Consider the following 19,972-nt stretch of genomic DNA (forward strand, 5'->3'; position numbering starts at 1 on the left):
CAGACCAAGATAATTGGAAAATGTGAGATAAGCAGCATTTAGCATTGTGATTCATCTGTACATAAATAGAATCAACCCCTTTATGGTTTACATAAATATTATTGAACGGTGAGATTTCTGTTACTCATACACTGATATACAATGGTTAATGAACAAAGTGAATTTCACAAATTACATACAGCATCTCAGAAACCAGCAGTAGATAAAGGTGGAGATTGCATGGCCTCGGTTATGTTGAAATGTTAAAATACTAAAAACATACATTTGTAACCTGCCTCTTGGAGGTTTTCTGTGATGCCTTTGGAATTATCTAGGGCCAGAGTATATTCTGTAGGACGGCTAAAAGAACGAGGGATTATAGAATTACAGAAGATTATAGAATGTGTTGCGACCATGTCAGCATACTGCAAATACATAACATTATTGTTAAGGCAACCCCTCAGTTGAGTTTGCCTTTCCATGAGGTGACACTGTATATTTGCTCTGCACAAATAGCCTACAGTTTAGGCTACTCTGCCAGCGTGAACTGCAGGTCTGTATTGACCTGATTATCTGTGAGCTATGGAAATTACTTGCATTGTTTACATATTCTATTTTTAATTGTGTATTTATATATGTATCCACTTCTGATATTATGTGGTTGAAAAATACAAATACGTCATTTTGCTATGATGAACTTAATATGATATATAACTATATATAACTATTATAACATCAAACAAAATTCTTCATTTTCCCATAATCACCCACACTAAGGACTCTGCACATGCATGGTTGCGTGACTCACATCTGTGCAAATACCTGGTTACTGCTGGCAGAATCTTCAGACCTTCAAACCTGTTCAGATTCTATTGTGCCATGTTTGCACCAATCCACAACCCAAAATGACTGACCCATCTTCATTTTCCACCCACCCAGGACAACAGCAAAAAAAAATAAAATAAATAAAAAACAGGGATGCACAAATGTCCTTGTGCCTCTTTGCACAGCGCCAGAATATCAATCTGCCCTTGTGACAGCTGCATTTGAATTAGCGAGGGGCTTTTTGAGACCTCAAAATAGAGCTGTCCGTGTTTTGATATGGGTCATTGGTCCAAGGTCTATCCAATATTCGATTTTTACAAAGCGGCCTGTTCTGTTTGACCTGATCTTCAGCTTGTGCCCGTTTCCTCTCTCTCCACTCTCCCAAAAAATCAAAGGGAATTCCTTAGGCAATTAAAGACATGCTGAGGCACTTAGATATCAACACATGTGCTATTTGGATGCCCACTATCTATCACTGAAGGGTTCTATTACTGCTTTGAAGAAACACCAGAGAACAACACTATTCTGATTATTAGGGCCCTGAGTGGCTAAACCACACCACAGGGTCACTATTTCCAATTATAATTTACAATGTAAATGCCTGAGCTTGTGATAAAATAAAGAGCAATCTGTGACATTCAGTTGGAAATATCAATTGCACGACGCAATTCACATCTAAGTAAAGGTGTTGACACCTCCCAGTTTGGAAATTACCATTTCTAGGCTGCATCAGATACAATCAGAGAGCTGAATGTCACAACTTGCCTCGTATGGTTGGCGTACTGTTTATCTTCAATAATGAGGTTTCAGTACTGGGTTTATTTCACAATTACTACAGACGAATATCACTTCTATTGTAAAAAGCAGAAGTAAATTTCCATTTTCAGTGGCATTCAACAGCTGAATGAACCATTTAACATTTAAAAAGTAATACCATGCATAGCTCTAATTATGACAACTTAACATATGACTAAATGTAATTTTGTGAGACTTCCAATGAGCCAGTATATAGCCATAGTTTCTAAACTTGCTTGATTCTGTGTGGAATACCAGTTATGTGCAGGGTACAAACCATATGGCAGTGCATACATGTGTCGTACCCCTTCAGTGCTTTCACTTGGTATTATCCAATCAGGGGCAGCATCTTAAACCGCTGCTGGGTATTTATGTAAGTATTTATGAGAGCCAGGGGTGGGTAGGTAGGAGTAGGATTTTTTTTTGAGAAGAGGAAATGCATTTTTCCTTTTTTCAGTGTATGGTGGTTGTGTTTGTTCCATCTTAGCGTTTTATCTCCTCCCTTTTGTTCCCATTGCACTGAAGCTAAATTACCCAGTTGCTGGATAATTCTTTAACAAGGTCGGGCTTACTACACTCTCTCTCTTTCTTTCTTTCTCTCGCTCTATTGTTTTTACAATTATAATTACACTCATCTACACTCGTAAGTGAATGATTACTTATTGGGTTCTTTTTTCCCCATCTTTATTATCTAAAAACACATTCAATCTGATCTGCGGTTAGTTTTTAGTTGACTTTGTAATCAATTTTGTTTGGACAGTCTACAGCCTATGGGGACCACCCATGGTAAGATGGAAGACAAATTATATTTTTTCTTATAACAAAATAGACTTTTGCACGGATATTTTCATAAGCCACTTTGTATTGGGTGCAACTAGTATGCAGTGAGGCAGGTAGCACCTTATCTACTTAAACGCTTCTTTCAAGTATCATTAAGGCCTGTAATGCACCACTTTGTGGCTATCAGCCTCATGAAATTAGGACTGATTTGAAACCATGGGGCACACAGTGTCAGTTTTCCAATGCCTCGCACTTTAGCTGGATATTGTACTGGACAGCAGCTCTACTCTTTCAAAGCATTTTCCAAGACACCTGCTGGCACATCGGGGATGGATGGGAGTAATGTACAAGCTTGTTCATTGATCGCTGTGGTTTTTTTTTTTTTTGTTGCTTAAAACCAAATGTTAGACCAGGTTGGGTAAACAACGTCTCATGACCTATAAGGATATAATGGCCAAAAACACAGATTCATAGTTATTTAAAATGTATATGTACCACAATTTTTTAATTTGATTGATTTTCAGGGCTTACTTAATCACTCAAATTAGACAATTTTCAAAAAACTTTGTACTGCAGAGTGATAAACAACGAATCATTTAATAAGCTACAATACCAAAAGACAAATTCTAGTTTGCGCGCATCATTGGGCATACATATTGAAGTTCATATTGCAGAGGTGTCCAGTCTTATACGAAAAGGGTGGTGTACATGCAGCTTTTTGTTTAAGCCCATTAATACTGTATCATACCTTCAAGTATCCTGAAGTGCACTCATTTCCACAAGGGGTTATAGCATAGCAGTACAAAAATGACAGTGCTAATTAACTAAATAGCACTCCCACCTTCCCTAAATAAATATTAAGCAACATGATTCCATGAAACAATTGAAATGAACAGTTTATATATAGGTTTTTCTTGCATAAAGCTTTTAAACGGAATAAGTATGACTTCACCACATTGCCAGTGATGCTGATATATAAACAGGCCTTTAGATAAAGTGTATCGGCAATTTTGTCTTGCATTATTAAGTTGGCTAATTTAGGCAGAGTGCTTTAACTATAAACAACATTAACTGCAGGGTAACTTTAATTATCATGCACACAAGAAGTAATGACTTCTTATATTCAGTGAGCTCCTTATTAGGAAAGTAAAAAAGAGAAAAAAAACTCTCCTGACATTCTATATAATAGTATTCCTTAAAATATACAAATATTTAAATAAAATCAATCAATCAATAAATAAACATGCTCATTATAATGAGAAATATTAACTTCTTATATAATGTTTTTGGCAAACACAGAAGACATTACACATTCCTTTTTACTCTCAACAATTGAAAAAAGGAAAACTTTTTCAAATGTTGAGAGTGAAAAGGAAATCCACAGCCGCGTTGATGCAGTGTATGTTATCTAATGCACAGTGCCCTGACAAAACATTCAGGACTCATCGAGTCTGCTATTTCCATCCCTTGTATGCAATTGATGCCTCCAATACTGGCTTAATGCATCCGGTTTGTTTGTGCGAATCTCTAGCCCATATCTGTGGAATGCCAAGGAGAAAAAGCAATAGTTTTATTAAGCAATTTAAGTAAACATTTTTCAATGTCTGGCCGCATGGGTAAGGAACAGAGTAAATTCTCTCCACGGAGATAAACAAAAATCTCAAATTAACGATGACAAACTGAATCTGTGGCAGGATATGCAAAACTTAAAAAAAATAATCTGCGTTCTGAGACTAGTCTGTTGATGCTTGGGAATGGCCATTATCCAGTCAGAACTAGGACGTCTTCATTTCTCTTATTTTTCGGGCTGAGAAGCCCAAAACCATAGAGCCGCAGGTTGGGACAGTTTCACAGTGGGGTGAAGACAGCACGGTGAGGAATTTTGTCAAATATCCTGCGGACCTTATTTATGACACAAACGTGCAGGAACCTGTGCACCATAAAAATCAATATGTTTCAATGACATTTTCCATCTGTGCAGGAAATGTGATCCTCTGGGACAAAAGAGCATTCCGGCTGTACAGGACACAGGGATAAATTACGATGGGCGTGACATTTTGCACTTTTTAACTGCAGATAAAATGCAGCCGCTTTTGATTGTGGAAAATATATGGCCGAATGAATAGCTTGAGATGATCAAGGGAGGTGCTTGAGCTTCCATTCTCCAGCTTAAAGATCACAGAAGGACCAGGCCTCTTAGACGATCATAGAGCACATAGCAGGTTACACTGAAAATCTTCTGGCAGGAGGAAAAGCAGGCCTTTTAGGAGATTTGTGAGAAAGCCGTTTGGAGCATGTGTGAATTGGGGGATTTGGGTCGTAAACCAGCAACATTTACTTGCCAATGGCAACAATCGAAAAGATGATATAGGTGCCCCAGCAAAGTATGAACTAATATTTCAGTTAGCTAAGAAGAAACTGCACACTCCTCCTAAGACTGAAACGTGTGAAATGGTGCTTGACCGAGGTATATCCAATTGAGTTCTGACCACTCACAAAGCTGAGCACACATAATGTTGTTACTGTTAAAGCAAAACACCAGGACATGCACAGATCTGGGAACTCCGTCCAACCCCAGGTTCCCACTTCAACATGAGCCAGACTCAAAAGAAAGACCACATCCCACACAGATACCATGTCACTCTTCTCACATGACATGGTCTCAACACATGCCTTGAACAATAGCGATGCCCGGAACTTTAGACACTTATTCACGAGTATGAAGAGCAGAAACATGCTGAGAGAAAGGCAAAAGCCTTTGATTTGACTGTTGTGGAAAAGAAGCTCCAGGACTCCAGAAAGGGTCTAATGCTGTAGTACATCATATTTGACATAAAACAGTAATATACAGTATCTATGAAACATGATTGATAAATGTTACATGAGGTTAAAGACAACCCTGAAAATATTTTTATAACTCCACTTAAGTATGGGAAAGTGTAGACAATATAAGCAATATTAAAGTGCAATGTGTATGATTGTGCATTACGAATATATTTGGATATTAATATTTAGAGCTAGTTTCCTGGTTTCTATCAGTTCAGAGCACTGTTGTTTTATATGCTTTAAACTCGCAATGCAAAACGATGAACTCTCCAAACTATGGCAACTGAGAGTGCAACACTGACTGATAATAACAACTGACCCTAGACAATTAATTTGTATTTTGTATTCAGCAGCTATATATGATGTATGTCTATAATACAGTTATGGCCACACAACATAACTATTGATCTGGGAAACTGAGGCCATTCATTTCCACGCAAGAAAATAAAACATTTGCTCCCACGTTGAAATATTTTGCGGAAATGTCTAAAAGACATACAGTATGTATACCCATTTATGATCCAATCACTGTTTTTACTCACAGTATGCCGCAGTAAATTTCCAAGACTTTACAACTGCATACCTGAAATATAGTTTGCAGTTATAAGCCATAGCACTTCATGAACCTGAAATTATGCTGCAAGTTGTATGTCATATACATGAACAATTTCATAATTTCCTGATCATTTCTGTTTCCATGTTACTGCAGATAATGCTCAAGAATTGTAAGCATTAAATATTTAAATACAATAAAATATCTTGAATTAACCAGTCTGAGGAGCAACTACATGACCACCTAGAGTAGCTAACATTTTGTATTTTTGTGTAACATACATCAGCCATTTGTAACAGTGTGTTGTTCTGGTGTTTTCTAACAGTATTTTTCAAAGCTGGATATTTTAGATGACATTAATTCGATGCAGACACTGCTGTGAACTAAACAATTTTTAAGGAGAATGATTTTGTAAATCTTTGATGTGGTGTCTGATGTATTTCAGTAGGCAAATGGATCTGGTTTTAATATGAGCCATTTAGCTATGTTACAACTGGGTCCATTCATATTGGACATTATTGTAAAACATGCATTATATAACAAGTCCATAAAATGTAAGTGTTTACATAAGCATCCATTTTTTAAGTTAATTATACAAGTTATTTTCCAAAGAAAAAAAGCACATCTCAAGAAAATGATCTCAAACAAGTCACCTGTGACCTAAAACATTGTGTCAGCAAAGTTACACAACTAACCGTTGCATAAAACATAAATCACTGTTTCACAAAAAAAAAAAAAACGGATACAAATCTTTGGTCAATACATCCTTCAGCTCCCTGATGAAAATTCTAGCTAAGACCAGCTGCCATTCTAAATTGGATTAAGATCGTTTCAACAGTGTTTTCGACCACCGCTGCTCTCAAGCAGGTCAAAGCTGGTTAAGGTGGTAGTGTAACCTGGAAGACAAACTGGTGGACTGGTCAGCCGGTGAACAGATGGTCGACCAGGTAAAAGTGTCAAAAATGCAGCTTAACCCATGCAAGGAGCATTGTAGTGTGTGTACTCTTCTGATGCTAGCGTCAATTAGCAGCCACATCTCACTGAACTCACTAGCAAAAACTGGTAGATTTGAGGTATGTGGGGCCTCATTTATCAAACCTAAATGGTCAATTTCATTCTAAATCTGAGTGCACTAATACTGCCTACACATTAAAAATAAGTAATCATTGTTCCTAGTTGAGTTATCATATATTTGTGCACACATGCAGTTCCATTCTCGGTGAATGCCCTTAATTACCATTACCATGTGGCCCAATTATTAAGCACACATCATCATGTACAAAGAAGTCTACATAGTCATTGAACACATGCCCATGCTACAATGCATGGTGTTTCTATATTTTAAGCCATGTTACTGTAGACATGTCACATATAGAAAAGCACATAGCTTGATGCATTTATGTTAAAATATGATAATTATTTAATTGTTTACACCGACACTGCATGTATTATTCAGTTATGTGCTTGTTGCATTGCCTTATTAGCCAAGCACTATTTTCATGTACAGTTAGCATCATGTGTTCATGCACATATTGTAGTTTATAGGATGCATTGCCTTCCTTCACCAGTCACTCTATCCATTGTAAGATTTGTATAACCTTATAACTAAATAACGATTTAGATTGATGATTTTTCCTCTGGGTACTCCAGTTTCCTCCCACAGACCATGCAGGTTAGTTTAATTGGAGGGTCAAAATTGCCCCTAGCTATGAGTGTGTGAGTGAATGGAGTGTGTGCCCTGCGATGGACAGGAGAACTATCCAGGGTGTATTGTAGCATCGCACCCAATGCATGCTGGGATAGGCTCCAGCACCTCCCGTGACCCTGACCAGGAATAAGCAGGTATAGCTAATTGATGGATGGGTAGATTGATGATTATCTGAAATCAATCCAAGGATGGTTGTATTCCTGCTGCTCAAAAAGACCTGGTGCAGTAATTTCCTTTGTTTCTGTAATAACTTAAGAAGGCTCTTATTTAGAACACAATGTCTGTGGCTTGTAGTACGATTGTTCAGCCACTAGCTGTGCATATGCATGGCTAGAGGTATGCCAAGAGGTGCACACTTTTCCTTTAGTTAAAATTTAAAATTTAGTCAGTTTATGTACAAATCTGTATGTATACATGGTTGATGGCACTCAGTTTGGAGATAATACCATCCAAAAATATCTTTGTTGAATTAATCCCATACCAAACCTTAAAGGACAAGCAAGCTGGCACAAATCACTTGTTTTAGAATATTTGAGATCCTATTTAATCTTCCTCACAAGAAGGTAAATAGAAGTAGAGTACACAACAGAACTGAAGTTAGGCATTTGTTTCATCATGTCTTCAGTTTTACTCTGAGACCTTAAAGTCCTTGTATTTTGTGGGTAAAACAAATATTTGCACAGGCGTTTAAGGAAAGTGTCATGTTCTACAACAGAATGAAAAGTTAGTCAAACAAAATCAGCAAGACACATTCTTGGTGAGACTGCAGAACACTTTATCTTGAACAATAACTTGCCTGTAATTTAAAAAATACAACCATGAACTCCACCTTTAAAAAAAAAATCAGTCCTTCAAAAAATGTATTTTTTACTTCTGGAGCAGACCCAGTGGATGTGCCTGTCAGATCCCTGAAAGTAGATTTTGTATGTTTTTTTTTTTTTTTTTAGAAATACTAAAAGAATCCCTAATGAATAAGCAGTCCATCAGCTACCACAAGCTGGTTTGCTAAAAGGGAGCCCAAGGACTAGCCATGCCCTGTTTCTTGCTGTTATAAAACTCACCATATTCTTCACCACACTGCTGACCATGTTATTTTACTTGTTGTCAAGCCTGCCATTCAGGACTGATTTCAGCCTGTAAAGTATCGATTTAATTCATCTGCCAGTGAAGATTTCAGTAATTTCAGACTGGTCAGAGTAAGACAGTCTTATCTCCGATATTCAGCCTCACAACTTCTGTCATGTTGTGCACAACCTCTCACCAATAACAAGGCCAACAGCAAGTCTTATCTGAGGGTGAAATGAGCTGGCCTCTCACCACTGTGAATTCACAGTTTTAAAAAGGTCACATTACAACACTTCTTACTGAGCGCTTTAAGGGGCATATGGAAATGTGTGATACAAACACAACAAAAACTGGATATAGTGAGGTCACCAATCAAAACATGCCTTTCATTTGTAAATCCAGTTTACTAGATATGTTCACCAAAGTATAGAAAAAGTTGCATCACGGAGTAGAATACATTTTGCACAACAAAGTACCTGGGTGCCAAGCTCTCGAGCGGGCGGTGGTGCAGCCGATGCACTAAAGTAGAGTAGCAATGTTTTTGGAAGGCCCAGACTAAACCTGAACCAGGCCAATGGTGACTGCGGCTGGGTGTCCAACATGCAGTGCGTTACTTGTTTTAAAAGAGGGCCATATGCAGCTGCAGCAGATCTCCCACACCATCACTCAGCAGCTGCTCTACTCGACGTAACACCATCAGCGAGCCTGCGATAACCGCACAGTTCTCCAGAACAGCAGCTGCAGTGGCTTACCTGGTGTATGGCGGAGTAGAAAAGAAGCAGTCTGCCAATTTCATACTTTTCTGAGGACTTATATTTTAACCTTCGCCATTCCCAAAGATAATGCAGTGACAGAGCCACAACATGTGGGACATTTGAAATTGGAGAGAAAAATGGTAAAAAAATAAATAAATAAAAAAAGTTAATAGAGCGTGCCAAATTGTCTCCAAATTGTTGGAGTTCTAAAACTGTTGGCTGAACTGAACAATAAACAAAGTGTGCAAATGATGAAGTCATAGAGGTTTACTCATAGCTGATAATGCAATCATATCAACTTCTGTCGACCACAAATTAAAGCACTGATCACAGCAGTGACGCCAGAAAGCTGCTTATTTTCCCATCATCATCTTCAGTGGTAAAACTACTCACCAACATAGAGAGGAACAGTTGGTCTCTAATTAACACACACACACACACACACACTCAAACAACACTGCTGTTCTTGTCTCACGATCTCATTGCCTGCCACTTATCAGCTTATAAATGACCCATAGTAACCTCTTATTCTCACCTTTATACAGAGTATTGCATTGGATACTTTATTCATTACAGTGTAATCATGCTAATTATTTTATGATATGAATTTTGGTTAATTTTGCGTGTCATTGTCATTGCTTTGGAAGTTGTGAACTACTACTGCCTAGTTAATACTAGGAACTGGCAACATTGGCTGGAATGTAAATTCTGGGCAATTCTTCAGCTTAAAGACACAGAAACATCTATTTCGAAGTTAAAAGGAGCGCCACACTCAGATTCTCCGTTAAGCGTAACAATGACCGCCAGGAAACCTTTGAAAGAAAGAGTCTGACCCATACTGACCTAATTCTTTCAGATTTACGGCTCACAGTCCACAGAGAACTGGGACTCATCAATCTCCAGCCCCACCACAGAAACCAGCTCAAACTTCCATCTGCTCCCATGGTACCAACACTACACTTATTTCCAAGCAGAGGGAACACAAACAATGTGTCAAACAATGTGTGCACAGCAGACATAGACAAAAACAAACAAATCAGGGGGAACTGAATCAAAAAGTGACTCTGTAAAACTCCAACATTCCACACACATACCTGGCTTAATTTCATTCTAAACAGCTGCAGCCTGATCCTGAGACCGCCAGCTGTTTTAAACAGCAGGGGGAATTGCCTCTGGCCGTCTCTTCAGCAAAACTTCAAGCGCACAGCAACACCAAAGCTCTCATCTGGCAAGAGATGGGAGATTCCCCCCTTCGCCCTCCGTCGCAGATAGAGACAATGCAGGGAGAAACTGCAAAGCTGCAGCGAACCTTACCTGCCAGTGAAGAAGCTTCCCACTCCTCTCCGGCTTTCCATCGGCAGTGAGAGAGAGCTCTGCCGTCGCTGTGTGCATGCTACCAGCTGAAATGATCTCTATGAGTCACACAGAAGCGGATAATTGGCTCTCAAAAAAGTGCTGTAAACATTCATCACAATGGCATTCTCTGCTGAAGCCAGCAGCTCTCGCACACACACTCTCTCTCTCCCCCCCCCTCTCTCTCTCTCTCTCCCCGTTTCTCCCTCTGTTTCTCTCTTTCCCTCTCTCGCTTGACTACACACACCAAGGTGTCACCAACTCTTTCTGTACACTCTGTCTCTCATTGGCTTTCTTCTCTCTCCCTTCCTCACGAGAATTTCTGTCTTAAAGAAACAATGCATCCCCCTGCGCTCCCGCTGTTCTTGAAACGCAGGATGACAAAAGGTGCTTGACACAACTAATTACAGTTTAGAGCTGTGCTGCCAAAGAGACCTCAATAATTCATGGTCTCAGTGTAGAAGCTGCAAGATGCAAATGTGTATCTGAAGAATTCTGAGGCAGAACAGATACGGTTTAGTTAAATTGGGGAAGAAAAGTCAAAACGGTCTCTCTCTCACACACTGCACTGAGCATTCAAGAACACGGATCAAGATCCTACCACTAAATGGCAAAAATGCACCAAAGCATGGACATGAGTAGCAGCAGAATTTTTTAATGTTTTCTTAATTTTTTTAATTGATTTACTAAACTAAACTGCTGTTACATTGAATATGACAATCTCCCATCAGCTGTAGGGTTAAAAAATTAAGTGTGCACATCTGGAATAGTAGGAAAGCAGGAATAGTCAGGGATTTACTCTTATTTAATACATATATTACACCTTAAAAAATAGATATGCTAGGTTGCCTTGTTCCTTTAAGGATATTGTTTACAATAAAAATGATGATTATAAAAATGATTATTAACATTCATGTTTTATTCAGTCACGGCCATCACCCCTTTACTCGTTACAGTGTGGATTCATCATTAACTATAATTACCTGCTGCCGCTCATAAATCTTTGTGCAGATCCTTTAAAAATACAACTGCAGATTAAATAAACGACCACAGTAAAATAGTATTCCTATATTCAATTCTCTGTTACTGTCACAAAGAGGGAAGTGATAAGGTTGAAATGTTTATTATTCTGAAAGCAGCAGTTGTAAAATATCACTGCTTGGACATAGCTGTGTTCATAAGTTGTTTAATAGGCATCATATTTGGTTTTCACAATGTTTTTCCAGGCATCACATTTTTTAAAGTTTTCAATGCATCATGGGGTTTTTTAATGACTTGCCAATGCATCATATTTGGCTTTTTGCTAAGTTGAGGGTTTGTTTACACTCCACAGGAAATGTGATGAATGACATATATCTCTAAGGACTCCTTCTCCATGGCACATTAAATTGCTTCTCATAACTAAAGTGGCTTCATAATAATGCATAAACATAAAACAGACTGAATTCAGTCCTCACATCAACCCTTGCAATGAAGTGCCCGATCAGGTCATATAGGATTGTGTCTTGATCCAAACTCTCTCGGTCATGGTCATCTGGCCAAATCATACTGTATATAACCACATTAATTCAATGCGGACAGCTGCTATGTGGTTACACTGTTCCAGTGTGTGAATTCTCCCCATGGTCCTGATGTGACTGTGGCTGATCACCCCATAAGGCAGCACATAACTGGCCTTAGCTGATTATTTCAGTCAGCCATATTATCCTCCTCTTGGTGCAAACCAATGACTGTTCAGGTCAAACAGGCACCTGCATTCAGCAACACTGAATAGATAAAGAATGTTCCAACAAGAGATGGGATGACAGATGCAACTGCAAATGGCATATATGGAGAAAAATATTTCAAAAATCATGAACATCCGTAAAAAATTGATATGTAAAACATTTTTAACACTGTCAGCTTAAGAATATATATGGGATCCTAAGGGCTCAGTTATTAAATTTTGCTAACGGCTATCTAGAGAATTCTTATGAGGGCCACGGCAGAGTTGAAACATTAAACACCCCTATGGTAAAATAAATCAGATGTGTGTTGGAATAAATTGCATAGGATTTTATTTCATTACTGTTTTATATCTACGTTTAATTCAGCACCTTCAGCGACATCATACTACAATGCCTATACTGTCTGATTGTTACTAAGCAAACGTATATAAGCACAAACACGGTGCATCCAACAGGGGAAGTTTTAGTGGCTATTTTGAAATGGTTTGGTAACCCGATTGGCATAAAACTTGAAATGCACAATCCTTGAAACTACTGATGTTTTTCCGACATCCCTTGCGTATTGTACACGAGGTACATCTGAACTGTGAAGGAACGCTGTGATCCTTATGTCAAAAAGCTTGTACAAATAAATGTGAATATGCTTCACTGAAAGATATTCTTGACAGTATTCTGTAAGACTCACTTACAATCCTTTCCACATGATTTTATCAGTACAAGCAGAATATTATTAGAAGTGAAAAGAGCTCAGATGAACATATTTTAACACAGCCTTTAACTTAATATAGTAATTACGGTGCTGTACAAAGAAATAATAACCTCATTCATGAATTTTTTAAGAATATGAATTTCTAGTGCCCAAACCACACTATGTGATGGTAAATTGTATTAGCCACATGGCAGCACAATTGAGGTGTAAAAATGAACTCTCCTACATTTTTTCTGATTGTATTCTAAATGCACTGCCAAAAATACTGCTTCTGCCAGCTGAACCTATGAAATATACTGTATATTAACCATTTTCTCAGGTGATTTTGCGATTTGATAAACTCCAGTTAGGTTTTTTTGTCAGGCGTCTTTTTTGTATTCATCATTTATAATTTTGTCAAGCTTTGAGAATGTAGACTGGTGATGTTCAGAGTCTCTTTATTGTAGTTCATTCAAAGTTTGTCAAATGATTCAAACAGGTGACTTTTTTCATTGGCAGAAAGAGCTTTTCTTTTAGCTGAACAAGAACATACACTTATTTCATGGGATCTTATTCACCTGAATACTCTACACTAGGACAAGTGGTATTGCGTACAAGAGGATACAAAGATTTCCAAAATAAAATATGTCTTTAGTAACTGCTTCATTTCAAAAAGGAAAAATAAAAAATTGTGACATACTCAGAGTCTGTTTTTGATGAATATTTAATGTTTTCACTGAGCCATAAATCTTTCTTTATATGTGGACTGTTTAAACAGCATTTAAACTAAAATGATTCCATCCTAGTTTTCGTCAACCTAAAACTGTCTAGATCCAGTCAAATTGCAAGAAACAAATCTCACAAACACATCCCTTTCCAGATGGTCCACAGTCAGATAATGCATTTCATTTCACAGCATCTGGGGTTGAGCGGGTGTCAACCCAAATAACTGGTTTCCTTCCACCTGGAATACGACATTCCTCTTTACTCCTGATATACAACATTCAGCCTGGCCCTTGTGATACTTGAGGACAGTAAAGCCCCAAATGAATGATAAGTACACTTAGATGGAAGCTCCTAAAGGCAAGAATGAAAAATGTTCAGGGCTGAAGAAATTTCTCTGCTATGAAAAGCCATTTGCATGTCATAGTGCCCGGGTGTTTTTATAGTATATCTATCTAAAAAGAACGACCATGTAACAAGGCAAGTATTATTTTTAAATTATGCAAATAAATTGTCCTTTAATATGAGTAATGTACTTCAGTTTACTACTGTACTCCCAGCTATGGCGTAAAATTCATGCTTTTCACATTATATGGATGCCATGCTGCATCTACATCAATGTGGATTAGAGTCCCTGCTTAATATCGATGATAATAATAATAGAGGAGATTTTAAATTAAAGAAGCATGTGTTGTCATCATGTGATGTGATGTAATAATACAAGAAAAAGCAAGCAGAGGTACTCTGCCATCTGGAATGTATCTGTCACTGTGGCAGCAAGAATGATCACGTGGTCACCTCCAGACAGTGAAAGTGTCTGTTCTTCTGTTACAAACTGTTCCTGTGAGCTTGTGTCTACATAAGTATATGTATACTTTCTGTAGTCTTCCTGTTGAACTCATTTTACAGCCATAACAAATCATAAAATGTTATTCAAGTGCCTCTTCCAGTAATGTGCCCCCTTAACCCACTGTTAAGCCCCTTGAATATACACACAATTGCATAAACAGGAAAATGATAGTGGCGATATTTTACAATGAAACTTCATGCATGAGGGCCGCGACTATTTTCAATGCCCGATTCTCCCATCCAATTACCTGCAGGCTTTGTAATGGAACTCTTGCCCAGACTGTGTGTAACATACCGATCTGATTCCTGTGGTGCTGCTGTCAAAACCAGGACAGTGTCAGATAGAGGGTTTTTGGGAACAGAACCCAATGGATTTCTTTGAGAAGGATCGCATCCCATTCAGCTGTCAGTCAAATGCTCCACTGAAAGTCTGGTCATTATGCAGTGTGACACACCGTGGGGCGAGCATTTCTCCTATCTAAATGAATACATTTTCTTGGATGAAAACATCAGAAGTCCAGTCTGATTGTGTGTATATAGGTGTATATTCATTTGTACAGAGAAAGTTTACACCCCGTATAGGAGCACTGTAGTACAGAGCCTCTCTGCTGATCAGAGAGAGAAAAGATGAGGTGAATTATTCAGACTTGCCTGTCACCTTGGATTGGCTCAGGAACAGCTGCTCAGCAGGCAGGTAAAAGTGCTGAGGTTTGGCCAGGGAAAACAGTTCAGTTGGAATGATGTGGAGATGTGTGTGATCTCTGTGGGTTGACATACAGGCATGCGCGGGGTCAGGGCTCGTGCTAATTGAAGCAAGACAGGGTCAGCTCAATCTATGTGATGCACAAAACGCAATCTTTATACTGTATGTTGCTGTCCTATCGAATGTTATTTTTATTTGCTTGATTCCTGAGAGGGAGAATCCCCACCTGGTACCAGCTAATCCTTTTCTCAGAATAATATCTTGTTGCACTCACAACCTCTTTTTTCTTCGCAGCATCAAATTATGAAGCACTTCCACATATCCAGAAAGGAGATGGCTGTGTATACAGACTTTCTCTGTGTTTATTTCCCCTTATGAGAAAATCATGTGAAATTTGCCTTTTCACAAGTAAAATATTCACATGTGAAAAGAGAATATCTCATGTGAATTGACATTTTCATCTGTGATCAGATTTTTTTCTCATGTTTAACCTGCATTGTAAAAAGGATACTGCCGTATATTTGTAGTACTGTGTCATTTTAAAACGTGTGTTATGAGGGTGCATCATTATCTCTGCACTCACTAAAGCATTAAGGTAATTACAATAATTTATTTAATAGGTCATTATTAAAGGTTTACAACCTTTCCTGATCCAGGAACCCCCACACAGACTCAAAGACATCCAGGGAACCCACCATCAGCTAAAAGGGTTATGTTCAAATAAGGTTTAATATTTTTACTCTTTTCCCAATTGTATATATATATTCATTGCATATCAAATCTGGCCAGGGACCCCCTACAGTACCTTCAATGGCCCCGGGGGTCTGCGGACCTCGTGTTGAAAACCCAGGCTGTACGATTATTATACTATTGATTATTAATTACATTTCTTGACCATTCTCTTAGGGGGCATGTATTTAACCGTATTACGAATTTATGTAATACATGAAATCAATGTAAATCCGTGTTTCTCTAGCACAGTTCCACGAACCCGGCACCTCTGCCTTTCAACACAGCGATTTTGATCTTTGCTCGTTTCTCTATCCATAAATTAAATTATGCATAGATAAAACAGCATCAAACGAGTTCCTGGAAAGAGAACTGTTGGGAAATCGCACCTGGCTGCAATGACCGCGCACTTATGCTGCAATGATGCTGAACAGGTGGCTTTACAGTGCTCGCCTGAAGCTGCTGGACAGATGCTTTGGAAGGATGCTCTTGCAGCTTAATGAGAGGGCTGAGAGTGAGTGACACTTGAGTGAAACAGTTTTTTGAGAAGAGAGTCAGAAAATTCACTGCTGTGCCTTTGGGCGAACAAACAAGCAGGGGAAAGCAGATGTCATCATTTTCTTCCCTGCCAGGAAAAAGGCAGATATATTGATCAAAGATGTTTCCCTTGAACAGTGGTTCAACAAGACACCCACCTTTCTGGTACACCTTTTTGGTTCATGAAAGGTAGCTTACTAACCAGCGAAAATGTCCTCTTCTATAGCACATACTGTAAGTTACAATTAAGTGCTAAAGTTTTGAGATGATAGAGACGCCCTTTGCTATCTTATGGTTAAGGTTAAAATAACATTAGTTTACAACCTTGTAAGTTCATTGAATGAGGATTGTTGATTTCTGAGGGCAACACTGTCTTTTAGCAGACATGTTTTTATATACAGTCAAACTATGTTTGCCCCTTTCTGAGCATCTCCTTCAATAACAATTTTTATGGTGACACCACCCTGAAAAATACAGTTCATCAAGACCATGTCAATTTTGTTTAGGACAAAAGTCACAAAGAGAATTCAGCCACCCGGTTGTGACACCAGTGCTTAGCCACAGCAGAGGAAAAAGCAGGTTCCAATGACCGGCAGCATTGCAGCCTGACAGACTGGTCTACTGCCTTAAGAAGATTTACAAACAAATTATTGGACGTATCCCTTTAACACAGCCTTTAGCTACTGCCTTTTTTTAACAAAACAATCTGCAACCCCAAATTTAGATACTACAAATAAACCCTGCTGTTTACCAACCTTTGCCACTCAAGCTTGAAAGGAAATGTAATTCCACTCAACAATTTAATGGAGATGCTGTGTTCAGTCCTGAAATTGCAACATAATTCTTCTCAATGCATCCATTTATTATTAATATTTGTACCAGTGTGTTTTTGTTCCTTCTTCCTCCTTGTTTTTGTCCCCCTGGGCCTGTTCCATATCTGACTTTGTTATGTTCGTGCCACTCAATATTTTGAGAGGTCAGGAGGTTTCTTGCAAAATCACTTACTGGTTAAATCCCACCAACAATTTCACAGCCGAGCAGCCAAATACTGGTCACTAGACACTGGGGTGAGGTGGGGGGTGGGGGGTGGGCGGGTTGAGGTGTCCTATCACTGCACACCTTGATGACATCCTCACTATGCCATCACTAAATCCTTTTCCCCACCAGCACATCTACTTAGCCTCTTCATGGATTAAATGTGTGGTTGTTGCCAGTTTATTCAACAGAATGACCGCAACTGTACCTTGCTATCAATGACCACAATATGGCATCCAGTCTGCTGAATTCTAAAACACGCATGTTTTGGCAAATGGTTTAGCAAGTTTAAAGGCTGATGAAAATTTGGTTAAGCACATTTTGTACCCTTCCCCAACTGCCTCCATTTTTCCCAAAATTATAGGTATCCACATTTTGACTTGAAAGCAAAACAAATGAGTGAGTTTTAGGACCAGAGGGAAAAATATTCTTACCATTAGCCTTCATCTCCCACACAAACTCAGGGGGTCATTAGAGCTCAAATAAAAATGGCCAGATAAATAAATCCCCAGGGAGATGAGTGCAAAACTGCGGCAATATGAAGAAAAACAGACTGATATAACAAGCCGCTCTCTGGGCGGATTGGGTCTGATATGAGCGAAACCGGTTTCAAACAGTTCATCTGAGCCCTCTGGGAATTCAGGGGGGAAAAAAAGCAATCTGTGCAGATAATGGTGAGTCTGTCAGCGCTAGTGTTTTGAGAAGAGAAACAGATGCTGGACCCCGAAGGATGAGATCTAGGTACACAGCACATCACACCAATGAAACATGACCTGTCAGCCAACAAATGGCCCCCCTTTTGTGTGCATCTCTGATCCTGATCTAATAACGGTCATGTGACAGCGGCTGAGCTTTGTTTTATCAGGCAATAAGTTGCGTTCACACCGCAAGGCTCACATTTCAGATGTGAACTACGCGCAGTTCAGCGGTTCACTTTTGAACGGAGTTAAAAAGCGCTCGTTTCCCTATGACAATTTGTAAGGAGGGAACCGTTCATTTTTTCCACGGACAGCATCCATCACAGAAAAACTTAGATCATTAAAAATAAACGGAGTGGAATTATTCATGAACATATCAATTTGCCAAAATCCAAGATATGATTTTTTATTCATTTGAATACTTCCAGCAAGCTTTTTCACAGGGACAGCTGCTGTCATCTTTCACCCAGACTCATTTTTCATTTTTTAATGTTACTCATTCCAATTGTTAAAATGTAAGGAGCACAGCTCATTTGCAGTAACCTATAATATAATTTCAAACCATACACCCACAAGTGAATGTACTATATTTTAAGACACACGCTTTGTGGACTGCTTTTTTAAAAATAACTAATAATAAAAAACCCTTATAATCAACTGGTCAAGTATACCAACTGGTACATGTTCTCTGATATAAATGTAATGGCTTCCCAGTTTGTGTAATAATTTTTTTTTCATATAGTTTTTATGTAGGACACAATTATGTGACACTGATGATATTTCTGGGGAGAAAAATTTCAAACAAAGTTATTTTGATATTGTTGTTTTGCATTTCTTTAAATTGATGAGGTTCTGGTACAAGGCTTTTGATATATGAGTGGCCAGGCAGCCTCAAAGCAAGATGAAGATCATCCAGTTAAATATTTTAACTTGATTGCTGTGAAATCCAATGCACTTTTAAGCTATGAGGTGGGACAAATCTCATCAGTGCACAATGTTCTAAAAAAACCTTTCTAAACTGAATGAAGTATAGCATGTATTTGTGAACCCATTTCAGCCAAGAGCAATCATGTAAAAATATTGTAAACAGATGACACAGAGCTTCCACTGATTTCAAAATGTATGGCACAAAATCAAATAAATGAATATTGCATCAAATAAAGCATAAGATCTGTGTCTGACCAAACCTGACTGTGACAGTTAGACACTTAACCTCATTACAATGGGATCTTACATTTTTCATTCTTAAATAGAACACTTATTCATTCAAGTGACCACAAAAATTATTGCGTTAATATACTACTTAAAGAGTTAAAATATTACAGCTGATCGAAAATAAGAGAACCACAGAAGAACCGCAGCAGGAAATCCAAAATAAACAGCAGTTGGTGACCTAAGCTTGCAAAATCAGGAAAATGTTGAAGCACATACAGTGTTCAAAAAAGTACAATATAATAATAAAAAGCAGAACCCACCTCCTGTTAAGGAGAGGAGTTCCTCCTCCTGGTTCTGGCTCTAGGCTTCAGGATCTTCCCCCTTTTAAACGTGAGTTCTGGAAAAATCCAGATCTCATGGGCAGCGTGTTTTGCGAAGAACTGAGGGAGCTTCTCGTCTCTGTGAAGCAAATAACAGGAAAACAGACTT

General features: G+C 38.5%; 1 protein-coding gene across 5 annotated transcripts in view; it reads right to left on the minus strand.

The window, feature by feature from the left end:
* Positions 1-19,972, minus strand: part of mgat4c (mgat4 family member C) — a 129,253-nt gene that overhangs the window by 83,659 nt on the left and 25,622 nt on the right. For 3 of the 5 annotated variants that reach the window (XM_035426950.1, XM_035426951.1, XM_035426948.1), the window contains exon 2: positions 19,804-19,942. The gene's annotated coding sequence lies outside the window, so the exon portion shown is untranslated. Of the gene's footprint in view, positions 1-10,600; positions 10,885-19,803; positions 19,943-19,972 lie in introns of those variants that run through there. The other 2 variants (XM_035426949.1, XM_035426952.1) reach the window with 2 other exon arrangements.

The sequence above is a fragment of the Anguilla anguilla genome, chromosome 7 (genome assembly GCF_013347855.1).
Source record: "Anguilla anguilla isolate fAngAng1 chromosome 7, fAngAng1.pri, whole genome shotgun sequence".
NCBI lineage: Eukaryota > Metazoa > Chordata > Actinopteri > Anguilliformes > Anguillidae > Anguilla > Anguilla anguilla.